Raw genomic sequence first — 21650 nt, forward strand, 5'->3', positions numbered from 1 at the left:
CTCCCTCCACCGGAGACTCCAGTGCAGTGGTGATTAATCCGTGTAAAATCCTGCTGAAATGTGGTTGATTTCACTAGGGATTCAGACAGTGATGATTAAACGGGACACCTGGTTTTTCTTTGACTTCAATATCAGGGGAGAGCGCGAACGCAGTCCCCCACTACCACAAATTATGCAGTCGAGATTCCCACATTTGGGGAATTCGCAGTGGTCAGCACAGTCGCAGTGCAATGACTGAGCCTCGCCCTGGGTGAACCACCTTCTTGATCATGGTATCTCCCCTGCCAGGTAAGTATGAGTTGGTGGTGACAGAGGCAGGGACGGTATTCCCAGTCACAGCATTTGTGGTGACGGTTCGCAGATGGCACCGTCCTCACAGATCGGTGAAGTTAAAATCAGTGATTTGAGACTTGCAAAACAAAGGCACTATTGATGAGTAAGCATAAGTCACTTGCCAAAAGCCTCAGTCTTAAAAACTATGTGGAGGTGAGACTTGTTTTACTCAAAGCAGAAATCATTTCCAACACCACACCACTGATTCAGGTTACCCTTTCTTTTATTTTCCACAATTTAAAGGGTGCACCGTTCCCGGAGGTGCTGCAATACCGGGCCGATGCTTGGAGTGAACGGAGCAAGCCCCTTTTTCATCTCCCAGAGCTAAAAATCGGCTTAATATGTAGTCCTCGTATAGAGGACATATCAGATATTAAACTGATAAGAACAGATACTACACTTGATCTTAGCCAAAAGGCCGAGAAGCGATAACACCAAACTGTTTGTTTGCAGACCCAACGTACCAGCACATATCTCAATTGTCGCGGTGCGGTTCTTTCAACTGGGCGTAGCAGTCGCTTGCTACTTAACAACCCACTCCCCACGCTGCCCCCGTCCTCAAAAAAGCTAAAATCATTGATTTGTTTACAAGCAAAAGTGTAAACTCCTGCTGAAATCTGGTTGATTTCACTGTTGTTTCAGACACTAGAGACTCCAGTGATGATTAATCACTGTAAAGTCCTGCTGAAAATCTTGTTGATTTCACAATGGATTCAGACAGAGATTTGAGACTTGCTGCAAGGCTCCACTAGTGACTCCAGTGATGATTCCTGCTGAAAATCTTGTTGATTTCACAATGAATTCAGACAGTGATTTGCTGATTTGAGACGTGCTCCACCGGAGACTCCAGTAAAGTGACCATTAATCCCTGTAAAATCCTGCTGAAATCTGGTTGATTTCACTTTGGATTCAGACAGTGATTTGAGACTTGCTGCACTAGTGACTCCAGTGATAAGTAAACACAACTTTGTTTGTGCTCCATTGTCAGGAGCCTCTGTCCAACTACTTTTCTTTTCACACAAGTACATGAGGCTCAGCCAATTGGCAGAGCCTGCCAAAAATATGGTCAACTCATTGTTGTTCCTCTCCACGGAAGTCTTTAGTAAAAGGCGAAAGACTTATGCGTATTGAAGAGAAACCAAAGTCAGTTGCGGAATCAGGTGGCAGGCAGCCTTATATCCCAGTCGCAACAGTGATCCCTCTTGTGGTTGGGACTGGTTGAGCTGCGGTTGTCCAATGCCAAACCCATTCCCCAGCACCAGCCATCAAAAACTCATTGATTTGTTTACAAGCAAAAGTGTAAAGTCCTGCTGAAATGTGCTTGATTTCACTTTGGATTCAGACAGTGATTTGCTGATTTGAGACGTGCTCCACTGGAGACTCCAGCGCAGTGATGATTAATGCTGAAATCTGGTTGATTTCACTTTGGATTCAGACAGTGATTTGCTGATTGTAGACTCCCTCCACCGGAGACTCCAGTGCAGTGGTGATTAATCCGTGTAAAATCCTGCTGAAATGTGGTTGATTTCACTAGGGATTCAGACAGTGATGATTAAACGGGACACCTGGTTTTTCTTTGACTTCAATATCAGGGGAGAGCGCGAACGCAGTCCCCCACTACCACAAATTATGCAGTCGAGATTCCCACATTTGGGGAATTCGCAGTGGTCAGCACAGTCGCAGTGCAATGACTGAGCCTCGCCCTGGGTGAACCACCTTCTTGATCATGGTATCTCCCCTGCCAGGTAAGTATGAGTTGGTGGTGACAGAGGCAGGGACGGTATTCCCAGTCACAGCATTTGTGGTGACGGTTCGCAGATGGCACCGTCCTCACAGATCGGTGAAGTTAAAATCAGTGATTTGAGACTTGCAAAACAAAGGCACTATTGATGAGTAAGCATAAGTCACTTGCCAAAAGCCTCAGTCTTAAAAACTATGTGGAGGTGAGACTTGTTTTACTCAAAGCAGAAATCATTTCCAACACCACACCACTGATTCAGGTTACCCTTTCTTTTATTTTCCACAATTTAAAGGGTGCACCGTTCCCGGAGGTGCTGCAATACCGGGCCGATGCTTGGAGTGAACGGAGCAAGCCCCTTTTTCATCTCCCAGAGCTAAAAATCGGCTTAATATGTAGTCCTCGTATAGAGCACATATCAGATATTAAACTGATAAGAACAGATACTACACTTGATCTTAGCCAAAAGGCCGAGAAGCGATAACACCAAACTGTTTGTTTGCAGACCCAACGTACCAGCACATATCTCAATTGTCGCGGTGCGGTTCTTTCAACTGGGCGTAGCAGTCGCTTGCTACTTAACAACCCACTCCCCACGCTGCCCCCGTCCTCAAAAAAGCTAAAATCATTGATTTGTTTACAAGCAAAAGTGTAAACTCCTGCTGAAATCTGGTTGATTTCACTGTTGTTTCAGACACTAGAGACTCCAGTGATGATTAATCACTGTAAAGTCCTGCTGAAAATCTTGTTGATTTCACAATGGATTCAGACAGAGATTTGAGACTTGCTGCAAGGCTCCACTAGTGACTCCAGTGATGATTAATCACTGTAAAGTCCTGCTGAAAATCTTGTTGATTTCACAATGGATTCAGACAGTGATGATTAAACGGGACACCTGGTATTTCTTTGACTTCAATATCAGGGGAGAGCGCGAACGCAGTCCCCCACTACCACAAATTATGCAGTCGAGATTCCCACATTTGGGGAATTCGCAGTGGTCAGCACAGTCGCAGTGCAATGACTGAGCCTCGCCCTGGGTGAACCACCTTCTTGATCATGGTATCTCCCCTGCCAGGTAAGTATGAGTTGGTGGTGACAGAGGCAGGGACGGTATTCCCAGTCACAGCATTTGTGGTGACGGTTCGCAGATGGCACCGTCCTCACAGATCGGTGAAGTTAAAATCAGTGATTTGAGACTTGCAAAACAAAGGCACTATTGATGAGTAAGCATAAGTCACTTGCCAAAAGCCTCAGTCTTAAAAACTATGTGGAGGTGAGACTTGTTTTACTCAAAGCAGAAATCATTTCCAACACCACACCACTGATTCAGGTTACCATTTCTTTTATTTTCCACAATTTAAAGGGTGCACCGTTCCCGGAGGTGCTGCAATACCGGGCCGATGCTTGGAGTGAACGGAGCAAGCCCCTTTTTCATCTCCCAGAGCTAAAAATCGGCTTAATATGTAGTCCTCGTATAGAGGACATATCAGATATTAAACTGATAAGAACAGATACTACACTTGATCTTAGCCAAAAGGCCGAGAAGCGATAACACCAAACTGTTTGTTTGCAGACCCAACGTACCAGCACATATCTCAATTGTCGCGGTGCGGTTCTTTCAACTGGGCGTAGCAGTCGCTTGCTACTTAACAACCCACTCCCCACGCTGCCCCCGTCCTCAAAAAAGCTAAAATCATTGATTTGTTTACAAGCAAAAGTGTAAACTCCTGCTGAAATCTGGTTGATTTCACTGTTGTTTCAGACACTAGAGACTCCAGTGATGATTAATCACTGTAAAGTCCTGCTGAAAATCTTGTTGATTTCACAATGGATTCAGACAGAGATTTGAGACTTGCTGCAAGGCTCCACTAGTGACTCCAGTGATGATTCCTGCTGAAAATCTTGTTGATTTCACAATGAATTCAGACAGTGATTTGCTGATTTGAGACGTGCTCCACCGGAGACTCCAGTAAAGTGACCATTAATCCCTGTAAAATCCTGCTGAAATCTGGTTGATTTCACTTTGGATTCAGACAGTGATTTGAGACTTGCTGCACTAGTGACTCCAGTGATAAGTAAACACAACTTTGTTTGTGCTCCATTGTCAGGAGCCTCTGTCCAACTACTTTTCTTTTCACACAAGTACATGAGGCTCAGCCAATTGGCAGAGCCTGCCAAAAATATGGTCAACTCATTGTTGTTCCTCTCCACGGAAGTCTTTAGTAAAAGGCGAAAGACTTATGCGTATTGAAGAGAAACCAAAGTCAGTTGCGGAATCAGGTGGCAGGCAGCCTTATATCCCAGTCGCAACAGTGATCCCTCTTGTGGTTGGGACTGGTTGAGCTGCGGTTGTCCAATGCCAAACCCATTCCCCAGCACCAGCCATCAAAAACTCATTGATTTGTTTACAAGCAAAAGTGTAAAGTCCTGCTGAAATGTGCTTGATTTCACTTTGGATTCAGACAGTGATTTGCTGATTTGAGACGTGCTCCACTGGAGACTCCAGCGCAGTGATGATTAATGCTGAAATCTGGTTGATTTCACTTTGGATTCAGACAGTGATTTGCTGATTGTAGACTCCCTCCACCGGAGACTCCAGTGCAGTGGTGATTAATCCGTGTAAAATCCTGCTGAAATGTGGTTGATTTCACTAGGGATTCAGACAGTGATGATTAAACGGGACACCTGGTTTTTCTTTGACTTCAATATCAGGGGAGAGCGCGAACGCAGTCCCCCACTACCACAAATTATGCAGTCGAGATTCCCACATTTGGGGAATTCGCAGTGGTCAGCACAGTCGCAGTGCAATGACTGAGCCTCGCCCTGGGTGAACCACCTTCTTGATCATGGTATCTCCCCTGCCAGGTAAGTATGAGTTGGTGGTGACAGAGGCAGGGACGGTATTCCCAGTCACAGCATTTGTGGTGACGGTTCGCAGATGGCACCGTCCTCACAGATCGGTGAAGTTAAAATCAGTGATTTGAGACTTGCAAAACAAAGGCACTATTGATGAGTAAGCATAAGTCACTTGCCAAAAGCCTCAGTCTTAAAAACTATGTGGAGGTGAGACTTGTTTTACTCAAAGCAGAAATCATTTCCAACACCACACCACTGATTCAGGTTACCCTTTCTTTTATTTTCCACAATTTAAAGGGTGCACCGTTCCCGGAGGTGCTGCAATACCGGGCCGATGCTTGGAGTGAACGGAGCAAGCCCCTTTTTCATCTCCCAGAGCTAAAAATCGGCTTAATATGTAGTCCTCGTATAGAGGACATATCAGATATTAAACTGATAAGAACAGATACTACACTTGATCTTAGCCAAAAGGCCGAGAAGCGATAACACCAAACTGTTTGTTTGCAGACCCAACGTACCAGCACATATCTCAATTGTCGCGGTGCGGTTCTTTCAACTGGGCGTAGCAGTCGCTTGCTACTTAACAACCCACTCCCCACGCTGCCCCCGTCCTCAAAAAAGCTAAAATCATTGATTTGTTTACAAGCAAAAGTGTAAACTCCTGCTGAAATCTGGTTGATTTCACTGTTGTTTCAGACACTAGAGACTCCAGTGATGATTAATCACTGTAAAGTCCTGCTGAAAATCTTGTTGATTTCACAATGGATTCAGACAGAGATTTGAGACTTGCTGCAAGGCTCCACTAGTGACTCCAGTGATGATTCCTGCTGAAAATCTTGTTGATTTCACAATGAATTCAGACAGTGATTTGCTGATTTGAGACGTGCTCCACCGGAGACTCCAGTAAAGTGACCATTAATCCCTGTAAAATCCTGCTGAAATCTGGTTGATTTCACTTTGGATTCAGACAGTGATTTGAGACTTGCTGCACTAGTGACTCCAGTGATAAGTAAACACAACTTTGTTTGTGCTCCATTGTCAGGAGCCTCTGTCCAACTACTTTTCTTTTCACACAAGTACATGAGGCTCAGCCAATTGGCAGAGCCTGCCAAAAATATGGTCAACTCATTGTTGTTCCTCTCCACGGAAGTCTTTAGTAAAAGGCGAAAGACTTATGCGTATTGAAGAGAAACCAAAGTCAGTTGCGGAATCAGGTGGCAGGCAGCCTTATATCCCAGTCGCAACAGTGATCCCTCTTGTGGTTGGGACTGGTTGAGCTGCGGTTGTCCAATGCCAAACCCATTCCCCAGCACCAGCCATCAAAAACTCATTGATTTGTTTACAAGCAAAAGTGTAAAGTCCTGCTGAAATGTGCTTGATTTCACTTTGGATTCAGACAGTGATTTGCTGATTTGAGACGTGCTCCACTGGAGACTCCAGCGCAGTGATGATTAATGCTGAAATCTGGTTGATTTCACTTTGGATTCAGACAGTGATTTGCTGATTGTAGACTCCCTCCACCGGAGACTCCAGTGCAGTGGTGATTAATCCGTGTAAAATCCTGCTGAAATGTGGTTGATTTCACTAGGGATTCAGACAGTGATGATTAAACGGGACACCTGGTTTTTCTTTGACTTCAATATCAGGGGAGAGCGCGAACGCAGTCCCCCACTACCACAAATTATGCAGTCGAGATTCCCACATTTGGGGAATTCGCAGTGGTCAGCACAGTCGCAGTGCAATGACTGAGCCTCGCCCTGGGTGAACCACCTTCTTGATCATGGTATCTCCCCTGCCAGGTAAGTATGAGTTGGTGGTGACAGAGGCAGGGACGGTATTCCCAGTCACAGCATTTGTGGTGACGGTTCGCAGATGGCACCGTCCTCACAGATCGGTGAAGTTAAAATCAGTGATTTGAGACTTGCAAAACAAAGGCACTATTGATGAGTAAGCATAAGTCACTTGCCAAAAGCCTCAGTCTTAAAAACTATGTGGAGGTGAGACTTGTTTTACTCAAAGCAGAAATCATTTCCAACACCACACCACTGATTCAGGTTACCCTTTCTTTTATTTTCCACAATTTAAAGGGTGCACCGTTCCCGGAGGTGCTGCAATACCGGGCCGATGCTTGGAGTGAACGGAGCAAGCCCCTTTTTCATCTCCCAGAGCTAAAAATCGGCTTAATATGTAGTCCTCGTATAGAGGACATATCAGATATTAAACTGATAAGAACAGATACTACACTTGATCTTAGCCAAAAGGCCGAGAAGCGATAACACCAAACTGTTTGTTTGCAGACCCAACGTACCAGCACATATCTCAATTGTCGCGGTGCGGTTCTTTCAACTGGGCGTAGCAGTCGCTTGCTACTTAACAACCCACTCCCCACGCTGCCCCCGTCCTCAAAAAAGCTAAAATCATTGATTTGTTTACAAGCAAAAGTGTAAACTCCTGCTGAAATCTGGTTGATTTCACTGTTGTTTCAGACACTAGAGACTCCAGTGATGATTAATCACTGTAAAGTCCTGCTGAAAATCTTGTTGATTTCACAATGGATTCAGACAGAGATTTGAGACTTGCTGCAAGGCTCCACTAGTGACTTCAGTGATGATTCCTGCTGAAAATCTTGTTGATTTCACAATGAATTCAGACAGTGATTTGCTGATTTGAGACGTGCTCCACCGGAGACTCCAGTAAAGTGACCATTAATCCCTGTAAAATCCTGCTGAAATCTGGTTGATTTCACTTTGGATTCAGACAGTGATTTGAGACTTGCTGCACTAGTGACTCCAGTGATAAGTAAACACAACTTTGTTTGTGCTCCATTGTCAGGAGCCTCTGTCCAACTACTTTTCTTTTCACACAAGTACATGAGGCTCAGCCAATTGGCAGAGCCTGCCAAAAATATGGTCAACTCATTGTTGTTCCTCTCCACGGAAGTCTTTAGTAAAAGGCGAAAGACTTATGCGTATTGAAGAGAAACCAAAGTCAGTTGCGGAATCAGGTGGCAGGCAGCCTTATATCCCAGTCGCAACAGTGATCCCTCTTGTGGTTGGGACTGGTTGAGCTGCGGTTGTCCAATGCCAAACCCATTCCCCAGCACCAGCCATCAAAAACTCATTGATTTGTTTACAAGCAAAAGTGTAAAGTCCTGCTGAAATGTGCTTGATTTCACTTTGGATTCAGACAGTGATTTGCTGATTTGAGACGTGCTCCACTGGAGACTCCAGCGCAGTGATGATTAATGCTGAAATCTGGTTGATTTCACTTTGGATTCAGACAGTGATTTGCTGATTGTAGACTCCCTCCACCGGAGACTCCAGTGCAGTGGTGATTAATCCGTGTAAAATCCTGCTGAAATGTGGTTGATTTCACTAGGGATTCAGACAGTGATGATTAAACGGGACACCTGGTTTTTCTTTGACTTCAATATCAGGGGAGAGCGCGAACGCAGTCCCCCACTACCACAAATTATGCAGTCGAGATTCCCACATTTGGGGAATTCGCAGTGGTCAGCACAGTCGCAGTGCAATGACTGAGCCTCGCCCTGGGTGAACCACCTTCTTGATCATGGTATCTCCCCTGCCAGGTAAGTATGAGTTGGTGGTGACAGAGGCAGGGACGGTATTCCCAGTCACAGCATTTGTGGTGACGGTTCGCAGATGGCACCGTCCTCACAGATCGGTGAAGTTAAAATCAGTGATTTGAGACTTGCAAAACAAAGGCACTATTGATGAGTAAGCATAAGTCACTTGCCAAAAGCCTCAGTCTTAAAAACTATGTGGAGGTGAGACTTGTTTTACTCAAAGCAGAAATCATTTCCAACACCACACCACTGATTCAGGTTACCATTTCTTTTATTTTCCACAATTTAAAGGGTGCACCGTTCCCGGAGGTGCTGCAATACCGGGCCGATGCTTGGAGTGAACGGAGCAAGCCCCTTTTTCATCTCCCAGAGCTAAAAATCGGCTTAATATGTAGTCCTCGTATAGAGGACATATCAGATATTAAACTGATAAGAACAGATACTACACTTGATCTTAGCCAAAAGGCCGAGAAGCGATAACACCAAACTGTTTGTTTGCAGACCCAACGTACCAGCACATATCTCAATTGTCGCGGTGCGGTTCTTTCAACTGGGCGTAGCAGTCGCTTGCTACTTAACAACCCACTCCCCACGCTGCCCCCGTCCTCAAAAAAGCTAAAATCATTGATTTGTTTACAAGCAAAAGTGTAAACTCCTGCTGAAATCTGGTTGATTTCACTGTTGTTTCAGACACTAGAGACTCCAGTGATGATTAATCACTGTAAAGTCCTGCTGAAAATCTTGTTGATTTCACAATGGATTCAGACAGAGATTTGAGACTTGCTGCAAGGCTCCACTAGTGACTCCAGTGATGATTCCTGCTGAAAATCTTGTTGATTTCACAATGAATTCAGACAGTGATTTGCTGATTTGAGACGTGCTCCACCGGAGACTCCAGTAAAGTGACCATTAATCCCTGTAAAATCCTGCTGAAATCTGGTTGATTTCACTTTGGATTCAGACAGTGATTTGAGACTTGCTGCACTAGTGACTCCAGTGATAAGTAAACACAACTTTGTTTGTGCTCCATTGTCAGGAGCCTCTGTCCAACTACTTTTCTTTTCACACAAGTACATGAGGCTCAGCCAATTGGCAGAGCCTGCCAAAAATATGGTCAACTCATTGTTGTTCCTCTCCACGGAAGTCTTTAGTAAAAGGCGAAAGACTTATGCGTATTGAAGAGAAACCAAAGTCAGTTGCGGAATCAGGTGGCAGGCAGCCTTATATCCCAGTCGCAACAGTGATCCCTCTTGTGGTTGGGACTGGTTGAGCTGCGGTTGTCCAATGCCAAACCCATTCCCCAGCACCAGCCATCAAAAACTCATTGATTTGTTTACAAGCAAAAGTGTAAAGTCCTGCTGAAATGTGCTTGATTTCACTTTGGATTCAGACAGTGATTTGCTGATTTGAGACGTGCTCCACTGGAGACTCCAGCGCAGTGATGATTAATGCTGAAATCTGGTTGATTTCACTTTGGATTCAGACAGTGATTTGCTGATTGTAGACTCCCTCCACCGGAGACTCCAGTGCAGTGGTGATTAATCCGTGTAAAATCCTGCTGAAATGTGGTTGATTTCACTAGGGATTCAGACAGTGATGATTAAACGGGACACCTGGTTTTTCTTTGACTTCAATATCAGGGGAGAGCGCGAACGCAGTCCCCCACTACCACAAATTATGCAGTCGAGATTCCCACATTTGGGGAATTCGCAGTGGTCAGCACAGTCGCAGTGCAATGACTGAGCCTCGCCCTGGGTGAACCACCTTCTTGATCATGGTATCTCCCCTGCCAGGTAAGTATGAGTTGGTGGTGACAGAGGCAGGGACGGTATTCCCAGTCACAGCATTTGTGGTGACGGTTCGCAGATGGCACCGTCCTCACAGATCGGTGAAGTTAAAATCAGTGATTTGAGACTTGCAAAACAAAGGCACTATTGATGAGTAAGCATAAGTCACTTGCCAAAAGCCTCAGTCTTAAAAACTATGTGGAGGTGAGACTTGTTTTACTCAAAGCAGAAATCATTTCCAACACCACACCACTGATTCAGGTTACCCTTTCTTTTATTTTCCACAATTTAAAGGGTGCACCGTTCCCGGAGGTGCTGCAATACCGGGCCGATGCTTGGAGTGAACGGAGCAAGCCCCTTTTTCATCTCCCAGAGCTAAAAATCGGCTTAATATGTAGTCCTCGTATAGAGGACATATCAGATATTAAACTGATAAGAACAGATACTACACTTGATCTTAGCCAAAAGGCCGAGAAGCGATAACACCAAACTGTTTGTTTGCAGACCCAACGTACCAGCACATATCTCAATTGTCGCGGTGCGGTTCTTTCAACTGGGCGTAGCAGTCGCTTGCTACTTAACAACCCACTCCCCACGCTGCCCCCGTCCTCAAAAAAGCTAAAATCATTGATTTGTTTACAAGCAAAAGTGTAAACTCCTGCTGAAATCTGGTTGATTTCACTGTTGTTTCAGACACTAGAGACTCCAGTGATGATTAATCACTGTAAAGTCCTGCTGAAAATCTTGTTGATTTCACAATGGATTCAGACAGAGATTTGAGACTTGCTGCAAGGCTCCACTAGTGACTCCAGTGATGATTCCTGCTGAAAATCTTGTTGATTTCACAATGAATTCAGACAGTGATTTGCTGATTTGAGACGTGCTCCACCGGAGACTCCAGTAAAGTGACCATTAATCCCTGTAAAATCCTGCTGAAATCTGGTTGATTTCACTTTGGATTCAGACAGTGATTTGAGACTTGCTGCACTAGTGACTCCAGTGATAAGTAAACACAACTTTGTTTGTGCTCCATTGTCAGGAGCCTCTGTCCAACTACTTTTCTTTTCACACAAGTACATGAGGCTCAGCCAATTGGCAGAGCCTGCCAAAAATATGGTCAACTCATTGTTGTTCCTCTCCACGGAAGTCTTTAGTAAAAGGCGAAAGACTTATGCGTATTGAAGAGAAACCAAAGTCAGTTGCGGAATCAGGTGGCAGGCAGCCTTATATCCCAGTCGCAACAGTGATCCCTCTTGTGGTTGGGACTGGTTGAGCTGCGGTTGTCCAATGCCAAACCCATTCCCCAGCACCAGCCATCAAAAACTCATTGATTTGTTTACAAGCAAAAGTGTAAAGTCCTGCTGAAATGTGCTTGATTTCACTTTGGATTCAGACAGTGATTTGCTGATTTGAGACGTGCTCCACTGGAGACTCCAGCGCAGTGATGATTAATGCTGAAATCTGGTTGATTTCACTTTGGATTCAGACAGTGATTTGCTGATTGTAGACTCCCTCCACCGGAGACTCCAGTGCAGTGGTGATTAATCCGTGTAAAATCCTGCTGAAATGTGGTTGATTTCACTAGGGATTCAGACAGTGATGATTAAACGGGACACCTGGTTTTTCTTTGACTTCAATATCAGGGGAGAGCGCGAACGCAGTCCCCCACTACCACAAATTATGCAGTCGAGATTCCCACATTTGGGGAATTCGCAGTGGTCAGCACAGTCGCAGTGCAATGACTGAGCCTCGCCCTGGGTGAACCACCTTCTTGATCATGGTATCTCCCCTGCCAGGTAAGTATGAGTTGGTGGTGACAGAGGCAGGGACGGTATTCCCAGTCACAGCATTTGTGGTGACGGTTCGCAGATGGCACCGTCCTCACAGATCGGTGAAGTTAAAATCAGTGATTTGAGACTTGCAAAACAAAGGCACTATTGATGAGTAAGCATAAGTCACTTGCCAAAAGCCTCAGTCTTAAAAACTATGTGGAGGTGAGACTTGTTTTACTCAAAGCAGAAATCATTTCCAACACCACACCACTGATTCAGGTTACCCTTTCTTTTATTTTCCACAATTTAAAGGGTGCACCGTTCCCGGAGGTGCTGCAATACCGGGCCGATGCTTGGAGTGAACGGAGCAAGCCCCTTTTTCATCTCCCAGAGCTAAAAATCGGCTTAATATGTAGTCCTCGTATAGAGGACATATCAGATATTAAACTGATAAGAACAGATACTACACTTGATCTTAGCCAAAAGGCCGAGAAGCGATAACACCAAACTGTTTGTTTGCAGACCCAACGTACCAGCACATATCTCAATTGTCGCGGTGCGGTTCTTTCAACTGGGCGTAGCAGTCGCTTGCTACTTAACAACCCACTCCCCACGCTGCCCCCGTCCTCAAAAAAGCTAAAATCATTGATTTGTTTACAAGCAAAAGTGTAAACTCCTGCTGAAATCTGGTTGATTTCACTGTTGTTTCAGACACTAGAGACTCCAGTGATGATTAATCACTGTAAAGTCCTGCTGAAAATCTTGTTGATTTCACAATGGATTCAGACAGGGATTTGAGACTTGCTGCAAGGCTCCACTAGTGACTCCAGTGATGATTCCTGCTGAAAATCTTGTTGATTTCACAATGAATTCAGACAGTGATTTGCTGATTTGAGACGTGCTCCACCGGAGACTCCAGTAAAGTGACCATTAATCCCTGTAAAATCCTGCTGAAATCTGGTTGATTTCACTTTGGATTCAGACAGTGATTTGAGACTTGCTGCACTAGTGACTCCAGTGATAAGTAAACACAACTTTGTTTGTGCTCCATTGTCAGGAGCCTCTGTCCAACTACTTTTCTTTTCACACAAGTACATGAGGCTCAGCCAATTGGCAGAGCCTGCCAAAAATATGGTCAACTCATTGTTGTTCCTCTCCACGGAAGTCTTTAGTAAAAGGCGAAAGACTTATGCGTATTGAAGAGAAACCAAAGTCAGTTGCGGAATCAGGTGGCAGGCAGCCTTATATCCCAGTCGCAACAGTGATCCCTCTTGTGGTTGGGACTGGTTGAGCTGCGGTTGTCCAATGCCAAACCCATTCCCCAGCACCAGCCATCAAAAACTCATTGATTTGTTTACAAGCAAAAGTGTAAAGTCCTGCTGAAATGTGCTTGATTTCACTTTGGATTCAGACAGTGATTTGCTGATTTGAGACGTGCTCCACTGGAGACTCCAGCGCAGTGATGATTAATGCTGAAATCTGGTTGATTTCACTTTGGATTCAGACAGTGATTTGCTGATTGTAGACTCCCTCCACCGGAGACTCCAGTGCAGTGGTGATTAATCCGTGTAAAATCCTGCTGAAATGTGGTTGATTTCACTAGGGATTCAGACAGTGATGATTAAACGGGACACCTGGTTTTTCTTTGACTTCAATATCAGGGGAGAGCGCGAACGCAGTCCCCCACTACCACAAATTATGCAGTCGAGATTCCCACATTTGGGGAATTCGCAGTGGTCAGCACAGTCGCAGTGCAATGACTGAGCCTCGCCCTGGGTGAACCACCTTCTTGATCATGGTATCTCCCCTGCCAGGTAAGTATGAGTTGGTGGTGACAGAGGCAGGGACGGTATTCCCAGTCACAGCATTTGTGGTGACGGTTCGCAGATGGCACCGTCCTCACAGATCGGTGAAGTTAAAATCAGTGATTTGAGACTTGCAAAACAAAGGCACTATTGATGAGTAAGCATAAGTCACTTGCCAAAAGCCTCAGTCTTAAAAACTATGTGGAGGTGAGACTTGTTTTACTCAAAGCAGAAATCATTTCCAACACCACACCACTGATTCAGGTTACCATTTCTTTTATTTTCCACAATTTAAAGGGTGCACCGTTCCCGGAGGTGCTGCAATACCGGGTCGATGCTTGGAGTGAACGGAGCAAGCCCCTTTTTCATCTCCCAGAGCTAAAAATCGGCTTAATATGTAGTCCTCGTATAGAGGACATATCAGATATTAAACTGATAAGAACAGATACTACACTTGATCTTAGCCAAAAGGCCGAGAAGCGATAACACCAAACTGTTTGTTTGCAGACCCAACGTACCAGCACATATCTCAATTGTCGCGGTGCGGTTCTTTCAACTGGGCGTAGCAGTCGCTTGCTACTTAACAACCCACTCCCCACGCTGCCCCCGTCCTCAAAAAAGCTAAAATCATTGATTTGTTTACAAGCAAAAGTGTAAACTCCTGCTGAAATCTGGTTGATTTCACTGTTGTTTCAGACACTAGAGACTCCAGTGATGATTAATCACTGTAAAGTCCTGCTGAAAATCTTGTTGATTTCACAATGGATTCAGACAGGGATTTGAGACTTGCTGCAAGGCTCCACTAGTGACTCCAGTGATGATTAATCACTGTAAAGTCCTGCTGAAAATCTTGTTGATTTCACAATGGATTCAGACAGAGATTTGAGACTTGCTGCAAGGCTCCACTAGTGACTCCAGTGATGATTCCTGCTGAAAATCTTGTTGATTTCACAATGAATTCAGACAGTGATTTGCTGATTTGAGACGTGCTCCACCGGAGACTCCAGTAAAGTGACCATTAATCCCTGTAAAATCCTGCTGAAATCTGGTTGATTTCACTTTGGATTCAGACAGTGATTTGAGACTTGCTGCACTAGTGACTCCAGTGATAAGTAAACACAACTTTGTTTGTGCTCCATTGTCAGGAGCCTCTGTCCAACTACTTTTCTTTTCACACAAGTACATGAGGCTCAGCCAATTGGCAGAGCCTGCCAAAAATATGGTCAACTCATTGTTGTTCCTCTCCACGGAAGTCTTTAGTAAAAGGCGAAAGACTTATGCGTATTGAAGAGAAACCAAAGTCAGTTGCGGAATCAGGTGACAGGCAGCCTTATATCCCAGTCGCAACAGTGATCCCTCTTGTGGTTGGGACTGGTTGAGCTGCGGTTGTCCAATGCCAAACCCATTCCCCAGCACCAGCCATCAAAAACTCATTGATTTGTTTACAAGCAAAAGTGTAAAGTCCTGCTGAAATGTGCTTGATTTCACTTTGGATTCAGACAGTGATTTGCTGATTTGAGACGTGCTCCACTGGAGACTCCAGCGCAGTGATGATTAATGCTGAAATCTGGTTGATTTCACTTTGGATTCAGACAGTGATTTGCTGATTGTAGACTCCCTCCACCGGAGACTCCAGTGCAGTGGTGATTAATCCGTGTAAAATCCTGCTGAAATGTGGTTGATTTCACTAGGGATTCAGACAGTGATGATTAAACGGGACACCTGGTTTTTCTTTGACTTCAATATCAGGGGAGAGCGCGAACGCAGTCCCCCACTACCACAAATTATGCAGTCGAGATTCCCACATTTGGGGAATTCGCAGTGGTCAGCACAGTCGCAGTGCAATGACTGAGCCTCGCCCTGGGTGAACCACCTTCTTGATCATGGTATCTCCCCTGCCAGGTAAGTATGAGTTGGTGGTGACAGAGGCAGGGACGGTATTCCCAGTCACAGCATTTGTGGTGACGGTTCGCAGATGGCACCGTCCTCACAGATCGGTGAAGTTAAAATCAGTGATTTGAGACTTGCAAAACAAAGGCACTATTGATGAGTAAGCATAAGTCACTTGCCAAAAGCCTCAGTCTTAAAAACTATGTGGAGGTGAGACTTGTTTTACTCAAAGCAGAAATCATTTCCAACACCACACCACTGATTCAGGTTACCCTTTCTTTTATTTTCCACAATTTAAAGGGTGCACCGTTCCCGGAGGTGCTGCAATACCGGGCCGATGCTTGGAGTGAACGGAGCAAGCCCCTTTTTCATCTCCCAGAGCTAAAAATCGGCTTAATATGTAGTCCTCGTATAGAGGACATATCAGATATTAAACTGATAAGAACAGATACTACACTTGATCTTAGCCAAAAGGCCGAGAAGCGATAACACCAAACTGTTTGTTTGCAGACCCAACGTACCAGCACATATCTCAATTGTCGCGGTGCGGTTCTTTCAACTGGGCGTAGCAGTCGCTTGCTACTTAACAACCCACTCCCCACGCTGCCCCCGTCCTCAAAAAAGCTAAAATCATTGATTTGTTTACAAGCAAAAGTGTAAACTCCTGCTGAAATCTGGTTGATTTCACTGTTGTTTCAGACACTAGAGACTCCAGTGATGATTAATCACTGTAAAGTCCTGCTGAAAATCTTGTTGATTTCACAATGGATTCAGACAGAGATTTGAGACTTGCTGCAAGGCTCCACTAGTGACTCCAGTGATGATTCCTGCTGAAAATCTTGTTGATTTCACAATGAATTCAGACAGTGATTTGCTGATTTGAGACGTGCTCCACCGGAGACTCCAGTAAAGTGACCATTAATCCCTGTAAAATCCTGCTGAAATCTGGTTGATTTCACTTTGGATTCAGACAGTGATTTGAGACTTGCTGCACTAGTGACTCCAGTGATAAGTAAACACAACTTTGTTTGTGCTCCATTGTCAGGAGCCTCTGTCCAACTACTTTTCTTTTCACACAAGTACATGAGGCTCAGCCAATTGGCAGAGCCTGCCAAAAATATGGTCAACTCATTGTTGTTCCTCTCCACGGAAGTCTTTAGTAAAAGGCGAAAGACTTATGCGTATTGAAGAGAAACCAAAGTCAGTTGCGGAATCAGGTGGCAGGCAGCCTTATATCCCAGTCGCAACAGTGATCCCTCTTGTGGTTGGGACTGGTTGAGCTGCGGTTGTCCAATGCCAAACCCATTCCCCAGCACCAGCCATCAAAAACTCATTGATTTGTTTACAAGCAAAAGTGTAAAGTCCTGCTGAAATGTGCTTGATTTCACTTTGGATTCAGACAGTGATTTGCTGATTTGAGACGTGCTCCACTGGAGACTCCAGCGCAGTGATGATTAATGCTGAAATCTGGTTGATTTCACTTTGGATTCAGACAGTGATTTGCTGATTGTAGACTCCCTCCACCGGAGACTCCAGTGCAGTGGTGATTAATCCGTGTAAAATCCTGCTGAAATGTGGTTGATTTCACTAGGGATTCAGACAGTGATGATTAAACGGGACACCTGGTTTTTCTTTGACTTCAATATCAGGGGAGAGCGCGAACGCAGTCCCCCACTACCACAAATTATGCAGTCGAGATTCCCACATTTGGGGAATTCGCAGTGGTCAGCACAGTCGCAGTGCAATGACTGAGCCTCGCCCTGGGTGAACCACCTTCTTGATCATGGTATCTCCCCTGCCAGGTAAGTATGAGTTGGTGGTGACAGAGGCAGGGACGGTATTCCCAGTCACAGCATTTGTGGTGACGGTTCGCAGATGGCACCGTCCTCACAGATCGGTGAAGTTAAAATCAGTGATTTGAGACTTGCAAAACAAAGGCACTATTGATGAGTAAGCATAAGTCACTTGCCAAAAGCCTCAGTCTTAAAAACTATGTGGAGGTGAGACTTGTTTTACTCAAAGCAGAAATCATTTCCAACACCACACCACTGATTCAGGTTACCCTTTCTTTTATTTTCCACAATTTAAAGGGTGCACCGTTCCCGGAGGTGCTGCAATACCGGGCCGATGCTTGGAGTGAACGGAGCAAGCCCCTTTTTCATCTCCCAGAGCTAAAAATCGGCTTAATATGTAGTCCTCGTATAGAGGACATATCAGATATTAAACTGATAAGAACAGATACTACACTTGATCTTAGCCAAAAGGCCGAGAAGCGATAACACCAAACTGTTTGTTTGCAGACCCAACGTACCAGCACATATCTCAATTGTCGCGGTGCGGTTCTTTCAACTGGGCGTAGCAGTCGCTTGCTACTTAACAACCCACTCCCCACGCTGCCCCCGTCCTCAAAAAAGCTAAAATCATTGATTTGTTTACAAGCAAAAGTGTAAACTCCTGCTGAAATCTGGTTGATTTCACTGTTGTTTCAGACACTAGAGACTCCAGTGATGATTAATCACTGTAAAGTCCTGCTGAAAATCTTGTTGATTTCACAATGGATTCAGACAGAGATTTGAGACTTGCTGCAAGGCTCCACTAGTGACTCCAGTGATGATTCCTGCTGAAAATCTTGTTGATTTCACAATGAATTCAGACAGTGATTTGCTGATTTGAGACGTGCTCCACCGGAGACTCCAGTAAAGTGACCATTAATCCCTGTAAAATCCTGCTGAAATCTGGTTGATTTCACTTTGGATTCAGACAGTGATTTGAGACTTGCTGCACTAGTGACTCCAGTGATAAGTAAACACAACTTTGTTTGTGCTCCATTGTCAGGAGCCTCTGTCCAACTACTTTTCTTTTCACACAAGTACATGAGGCTCAGCCAATTGGCAGAGCCTGCCAAAAATATGGTCAACTCATTGTTGTTCCTCTCCACGGAAGTCTTTAGTAAAAGGCGAAAGACTTATGCGTATTGAAGAGAAACCAAAGTCAGTTGCGGAATCAGGTGGCAGGCAGCCTTATATCCCAGTCGCAACAGTGATCCCTCTTGTGGTTGGGACTGGTTGAGCTGCGGTTGTCCAATGCCAAACCCATTCCCCAGCACCAGCCATCAAAAACTCATTGATTTGTTTACAAGCAAAAGTGTAAAGTCCTGCTGAAATGTGCTTGATTTCACTTTGGATTCAGACAGTGATTTGCTGATTTGAGACGTGCTCCACTGGAGACTCCAGCGCAGTGATGATTAATGCTGAAATCTGGTTGATTTCACTTTGGATTCAGACAGTGATTTGCTGATTGTAGACTCCCTCCACCGGAGACTCCAGTGCAGTGGTGATTAATCCGTGTAAAATCCTGCTGAAATGTGGTTGATTTCACTAGGGATTCAGACAGTGATGATTAAACGGGACACCTGGTTTTTCTTTGACTTCAATATCAGGGGAGAGCGCGAACGCAGTCCCCCACTACCACAAATTATGCAGTCGAGATTCCCACATTTGGGGAATTCGCAGTGGTCAGCACAGTCGCAGTGCAATGACTGAGCCTCGCCCTGGGTGAACCACCTTCTTGATCATGGTATCTCCCCTGCCAGGTAAGTATGAGTTGGTGGTGACAGAGGCAGGGACGGTATTCCCAGTCACAGCATTTGTGGTGACGGTTCGCAGATGGCACCGTCCTCACAGATCGGTGAAGTTAAAATCAGTGATTTGAGACTTGCAAAACAAAGGCACTATTGATGAGTAAGCATAAGTCACTTGCCAAAAGCCTCAGTCTTAAAAACTATGTGGAGGTGAGACTTGTTTTACTCAAAGCAGAAATCATTTCCAACACCACACCACTGATTCAGGTTACCCTTTCTTTTATTTTCCACAATTTAAAGGGTGCACCGTTCCCGGAGGTGCTGCAATACCGGGCCGATGCTTGGAGTGAACGGAGCAAGCCCCTTTTTCATCTCCCAGAGCTAAAAATCGGCTTAATATGTAGTCCTCGTATAGAGGACATATCAGATATTAAACTGATAAGAACAGATACTACACTTGATCTTAGCCAAAAGGCCGAGAAGCGATAACACCAAACTGTTTGTTTGCAGACCCAACGTACCAGCACATATCTCAATTGTCGCGGTGCGGTTCTTTCAACTGGGCGTAGCAGTCGCTTGCTACTTAACAACCCACTCCCCACGCTGCCCCCGTCCTCAAAAAAGCTAAAATCATTGATTTGTTTACAAGCAAAAGTGTAAACTCCTGCTGAAATCTGGTTGATTTCACTGTTGTTTCAGACACTAGAGACTCCAGTGATGATTAATCACTGTAAAGTCCTGCTGAAAATCTTGTTGATTTCACAATGGATTCAGACAGAGATTTGAGACTTGCTGCAAGGCTCCACTAGTGACTCCAGTGATGATTCCTGCTGAAAATCTTGTTGATTTCACAATGAATTCAGACAGTGATTTGCTGATTTGAGACGTGCTCCACCGGAGACTCCAGTAAAGTGACCATTAATCCCTGTAAAATCCTGCTGAAATCTGGTTGATTTCACTTTGGATTCAGACAGTGATTTGAGACTTGCTGCACTAGTGACTCCAGTGATAAGTAAACACAACTTTGTTTGTGCTCCATTGTCAGGAGCCTCTGTCCAACTACTTTTCTTTTCACACAAGTACATGAGGCTCAGCCAATTGGCAGAGCCTGCCAAAAATATGGTCAACTCATTGTTGTTCCTCTCCACGGAAGTCTTTAGTAAAAGGCGAAAGACTTATGCGTATTGAAGAGAAACCAAAGTCAGTTGCGGAATCAGGTGGCAGGCAGCCTTATATCCCAGTCGCAACAGTGATCCCTCTTGTGGTTGGGACTGGTTGAGCTGCGGTTGTCCAATGCCAAACCCATTCCCCAGCACCAGCCATCAAAAACTCATTGATTTGTTTACAAGCAAAAGTGTAAAGTCCTGCTGAAATGTGCTTGATTTCACTTTGGATTCAGACAGTGATTTGCTGATTTGAGACGTGCTCCACTGGAGACTCCAGCGCAGTGATGATTAATGCTGAAATCTGGTTGATTTCACTTTGGATTCAGACAGTGATTTGCTGATTGTAGACTCCCTCCACTGGAGACTCCAGTGCAGTGGTGATTAATCCGTGTAAAATCCTGCTGAAATGTGGTTGATTTCACTAGGGATTCAGACAGTGATGATTAAACGGGACACCTGGTTTTTCTTTGACTTCAATATCAGGGGAGAGCGCGAACGCAGTCCCCCACTACCACAAATTATGCAGTCGAGATTCCCACATTTGGGGAATTCGCAGTGGTCAGCACAGTCGCAGTGCAATGACTGAGCCTCGCCCTGGGTGAACCACCTTCTTGATCATGGTATCTCCCCTGCCAGGTAAGTATGAGTTGGTGGTGACAGAGGCAGGGACGGTATTCCCAGTCACAGCATTTGTGGTGACGGTTCGCAGATGGCACCGTCCTCACAGATCGGTGAAGTTAAAATCAGTGATTTGAGACTTGCAAAACAAAGGCACTATTGATGAGTAAGCATAAGTCACTTGCCAAAAGCCTCAGTCTTAAAAACTATGTGGAGGTGAGACTTGTTTTACTCAAAGCAGAAATCATTTCCAACACCACACCACTGATTCAGGTTACCCTTTCTTTTATTTTCCACAATTTAAAGGGTGCACCGTTCCCGGAGGTGCTGCAATACCGGGCCGATGCTTGGAGTGAACGGAGCAAGCCCCTTTTTCATCTCCCAGAGCTAAAAATCGGCTTAATATGTAGTCCTCGTATAGAGGACATATCAGATATTAAACTGATAAGAACAGATACTACACTTGATCTTAGCCAAAAGGCCGAGAAGCGATAACACCAAACTGTTTGTTTGCAGACC

At 44.9% G+C, this 21650-nt stretch overlaps 37 non-coding genes across 37 annotated transcripts; all 37 read right to left on the minus strand.

Annotated features, from left to right (window-relative positions):
- Positions 1–132: 132 nt before the first annotated feature.
- Positions 133–296, minus strand: LOC144392186 (U1 spliceosomal RNA). Its single transcript, XR_013455572.1, has one exon. It is a non-coding gene; the product is annotated as a U1 spliceosomal RNA (small nuclear RNA).
- A 276-nt stretch (positions 297–572) lies between these two features.
- Positions 573–763, minus strand: LOC144392412 (U2 spliceosomal RNA). Its single transcript, XR_013455800.1, has one exon. It is a non-coding gene; the product is annotated as a U2 spliceosomal RNA (small nuclear RNA).
- Positions 764–1365: 602 nt separating this feature from the next.
- Positions 1366–1480, minus strand: LOC144391977 (U5 spliceosomal RNA). Its single transcript, XR_013455364.1, has one exon. It is a non-coding gene; the product is annotated as a U5 spliceosomal RNA (small nuclear RNA).
- A 442-nt stretch (positions 1481–1922) lies between these two features.
- Positions 1923–2086, minus strand: LOC144392187 (U1 spliceosomal RNA). The gene has a single exon (XR_013455573.1). It is a non-coding gene; the product is annotated as a U1 spliceosomal RNA (small nuclear RNA).
- Positions 2087–2362: 276 nt separating this feature from the next.
- On the minus strand, positions 2363–2553 carry LOC144392478 (U2 spliceosomal RNA). Its single transcript, XR_013455866.1, has one exon. It is a non-coding gene; the product is annotated as a U2 spliceosomal RNA (small nuclear RNA).
- Positions 2554–2990: 437 nt separating this feature from the next.
- On the minus strand, positions 2991–3154 carry LOC144392189 (U1 spliceosomal RNA). Its single transcript, XR_013455575.1, has one exon. It is a non-coding gene; the product is annotated as a U1 spliceosomal RNA (small nuclear RNA).
- A 276-nt stretch (positions 3155–3430) lies between these two features.
- LOC144392413 (U2 spliceosomal RNA) lies at positions 3431–3621 on the minus strand. The gene has a single exon (XR_013455801.1). It is a non-coding gene; the product is annotated as a U2 spliceosomal RNA (small nuclear RNA).
- A 602-nt stretch (positions 3622–4223) lies between these two features.
- On the minus strand, positions 4224–4338 carry LOC144391978 (U5 spliceosomal RNA). The gene has a single exon (XR_013455365.1). It is a non-coding gene; the product is annotated as a U5 spliceosomal RNA (small nuclear RNA).
- A 442-nt stretch (positions 4339–4780) lies between these two features.
- On the minus strand, positions 4781–4944 carry LOC144392190 (U1 spliceosomal RNA). Its single transcript, XR_013455577.1, has one exon. It is a non-coding gene; the product is annotated as a U1 spliceosomal RNA (small nuclear RNA).
- A 276-nt stretch (positions 4945–5220) lies between these two features.
- LOC144392415 (U2 spliceosomal RNA) lies at positions 5221–5411 on the minus strand. The gene has a single exon (XR_013455802.1). It is a non-coding gene; the product is annotated as a U2 spliceosomal RNA (small nuclear RNA).
- Positions 5412–6013: 602 nt separating this feature from the next.
- LOC144391979 (U5 spliceosomal RNA) lies at positions 6014–6128 on the minus strand. The gene has a single exon (XR_013455366.1). It is a non-coding gene; the product is annotated as a U5 spliceosomal RNA (small nuclear RNA).
- Positions 6129–6570: 442 nt separating this feature from the next.
- Positions 6571–6734, minus strand: LOC144392191 (U1 spliceosomal RNA). Its single transcript, XR_013455578.1, has one exon. It is a non-coding gene; the product is annotated as a U1 spliceosomal RNA (small nuclear RNA).
- Positions 6735–7010: 276 nt separating this feature from the next.
- Positions 7011–7201, minus strand: LOC144392416 (U2 spliceosomal RNA). The gene has a single exon (XR_013455803.1). It is a non-coding gene; the product is annotated as a U2 spliceosomal RNA (small nuclear RNA).
- A 602-nt stretch (positions 7202–7803) lies between these two features.
- On the minus strand, positions 7804–7918 carry LOC144391980 (U5 spliceosomal RNA). Its single transcript, XR_013455367.1, has one exon. It is a non-coding gene; the product is annotated as a U5 spliceosomal RNA (small nuclear RNA).
- A 442-nt stretch (positions 7919–8360) lies between these two features.
- Positions 8361–8524, minus strand: LOC144392192 (U1 spliceosomal RNA). Its single transcript, XR_013455579.1, has one exon. It is a non-coding gene; the product is annotated as a U1 spliceosomal RNA (small nuclear RNA).
- Positions 8525–8800: 276 nt separating this feature from the next.
- Positions 8801–8991, minus strand: LOC144392417 (U2 spliceosomal RNA). Its single transcript, XR_013455804.1, has one exon. It is a non-coding gene; the product is annotated as a U2 spliceosomal RNA (small nuclear RNA).
- A 602-nt stretch (positions 8992–9593) lies between these two features.
- Positions 9594–9708, minus strand: LOC144391981 (U5 spliceosomal RNA). Its single transcript, XR_013455369.1, has one exon. It is a non-coding gene; the product is annotated as a U5 spliceosomal RNA (small nuclear RNA).
- A 442-nt stretch (positions 9709–10150) lies between these two features.
- LOC144392193 (U1 spliceosomal RNA) lies at positions 10151–10314 on the minus strand. The gene has a single exon (XR_013455580.1). It is a non-coding gene; the product is annotated as a U1 spliceosomal RNA (small nuclear RNA).
- Positions 10315–10590: 276 nt separating this feature from the next.
- Positions 10591–10781, minus strand: LOC144392418 (U2 spliceosomal RNA). Its single transcript, XR_013455805.1, has one exon. It is a non-coding gene; the product is annotated as a U2 spliceosomal RNA (small nuclear RNA).
- Positions 10782–11383: 602 nt separating this feature from the next.
- On the minus strand, positions 11384–11498 carry LOC144391982 (U5 spliceosomal RNA). The gene has a single exon (XR_013455370.1). It is a non-coding gene; the product is annotated as a U5 spliceosomal RNA (small nuclear RNA).
- Positions 11499–11940: 442 nt separating this feature from the next.
- On the minus strand, positions 11941–12104 carry LOC144392194 (U1 spliceosomal RNA). Its single transcript, XR_013455581.1, has one exon. It is a non-coding gene; the product is annotated as a U1 spliceosomal RNA (small nuclear RNA).
- A 276-nt stretch (positions 12105–12380) lies between these two features.
- On the minus strand, positions 12381–12571 carry LOC144392420 (U2 spliceosomal RNA). The gene has a single exon (XR_013455808.1). It is a non-coding gene; the product is annotated as a U2 spliceosomal RNA (small nuclear RNA).
- Positions 12572–13173: 602 nt separating this feature from the next.
- Positions 13174–13288, minus strand: LOC144391983 (U5 spliceosomal RNA). The gene has a single exon (XR_013455371.1). It is a non-coding gene; the product is annotated as a U5 spliceosomal RNA (small nuclear RNA).
- Positions 13289–13730: 442 nt separating this feature from the next.
- LOC144392196 (U1 spliceosomal RNA) lies at positions 13731–13894 on the minus strand. Its single transcript, XR_013455582.1, has one exon. It is a non-coding gene; the product is annotated as a U1 spliceosomal RNA (small nuclear RNA).
- A 276-nt stretch (positions 13895–14170) lies between these two features.
- Positions 14171–14361, minus strand: LOC144392363 (U2 spliceosomal RNA). The gene has a single exon (XR_013455750.1). It is a non-coding gene; the product is annotated as a U2 spliceosomal RNA (small nuclear RNA).
- Positions 14362–15066: 705 nt separating this feature from the next.
- Positions 15067–15181, minus strand: LOC144391984 (U5 spliceosomal RNA). The gene has a single exon (XR_013455372.1). It is a non-coding gene; the product is annotated as a U5 spliceosomal RNA (small nuclear RNA).
- Positions 15182–15623: 442 nt separating this feature from the next.
- Positions 15624–15787, minus strand: LOC144392197 (U1 spliceosomal RNA). Its single transcript, XR_013455583.1, has one exon. It is a non-coding gene; the product is annotated as a U1 spliceosomal RNA (small nuclear RNA).
- A 276-nt stretch (positions 15788–16063) lies between these two features.
- LOC144392421 (U2 spliceosomal RNA) lies at positions 16064–16254 on the minus strand. The gene has a single exon (XR_013455809.1). It is a non-coding gene; the product is annotated as a U2 spliceosomal RNA (small nuclear RNA).
- A 602-nt stretch (positions 16255–16856) lies between these two features.
- LOC144391987 (U5 spliceosomal RNA) lies at positions 16857–16971 on the minus strand. The gene has a single exon (XR_013455374.1). It is a non-coding gene; the product is annotated as a U5 spliceosomal RNA (small nuclear RNA).
- A 442-nt stretch (positions 16972–17413) lies between these two features.
- LOC144392198 (U1 spliceosomal RNA) lies at positions 17414–17577 on the minus strand. The gene has a single exon (XR_013455584.1). It is a non-coding gene; the product is annotated as a U1 spliceosomal RNA (small nuclear RNA).
- A 276-nt stretch (positions 17578–17853) lies between these two features.
- LOC144392422 (U2 spliceosomal RNA) lies at positions 17854–18044 on the minus strand. Its single transcript, XR_013455810.1, has one exon. It is a non-coding gene; the product is annotated as a U2 spliceosomal RNA (small nuclear RNA).
- Positions 18045–18646: 602 nt separating this feature from the next.
- LOC144391988 (U5 spliceosomal RNA) lies at positions 18647–18761 on the minus strand. The gene has a single exon (XR_013455375.1). It is a non-coding gene; the product is annotated as a U5 spliceosomal RNA (small nuclear RNA).
- Positions 18762–19203: 442 nt separating this feature from the next.
- LOC144392199 (U1 spliceosomal RNA) lies at positions 19204–19367 on the minus strand. Its single transcript, XR_013455585.1, has one exon. It is a non-coding gene; the product is annotated as a U1 spliceosomal RNA (small nuclear RNA).
- A 276-nt stretch (positions 19368–19643) lies between these two features.
- Positions 19644–19834, minus strand: LOC144392423 (U2 spliceosomal RNA). Its single transcript, XR_013455811.1, has one exon. It is a non-coding gene; the product is annotated as a U2 spliceosomal RNA (small nuclear RNA).
- A 602-nt stretch (positions 19835–20436) lies between these two features.
- LOC144391989 (U5 spliceosomal RNA) lies at positions 20437–20551 on the minus strand. The gene has a single exon (XR_013455376.1). It is a non-coding gene; the product is annotated as a U5 spliceosomal RNA (small nuclear RNA).
- Positions 20552–20993: 442 nt separating this feature from the next.
- LOC144392201 (U1 spliceosomal RNA) lies at positions 20994–21157 on the minus strand. The gene has a single exon (XR_013455588.1). It is a non-coding gene; the product is annotated as a U1 spliceosomal RNA (small nuclear RNA).
- Positions 21158–21433: 276 nt separating this feature from the next.
- Positions 21434–21624, minus strand: LOC144392424 (U2 spliceosomal RNA). Its single transcript, XR_013455812.1, has one exon. It is a non-coding gene; the product is annotated as a U2 spliceosomal RNA (small nuclear RNA).
- Between the last annotated feature and the right edge of the window lie 26 nt (positions 21625–21650).

Source organism: Gasterosteus aculeatus, unplaced genomic scaffold, assembly GCF_964276395.1.
Source record: "Gasterosteus aculeatus unplaced genomic scaffold, fGasAcu3.hap1.1 HAP1_SCAFFOLD_23, whole genome shotgun sequence".
NCBI lineage: Eukaryota > Metazoa > Chordata > Actinopteri > Perciformes > Gasterosteidae > Gasterosteus > Gasterosteus aculeatus.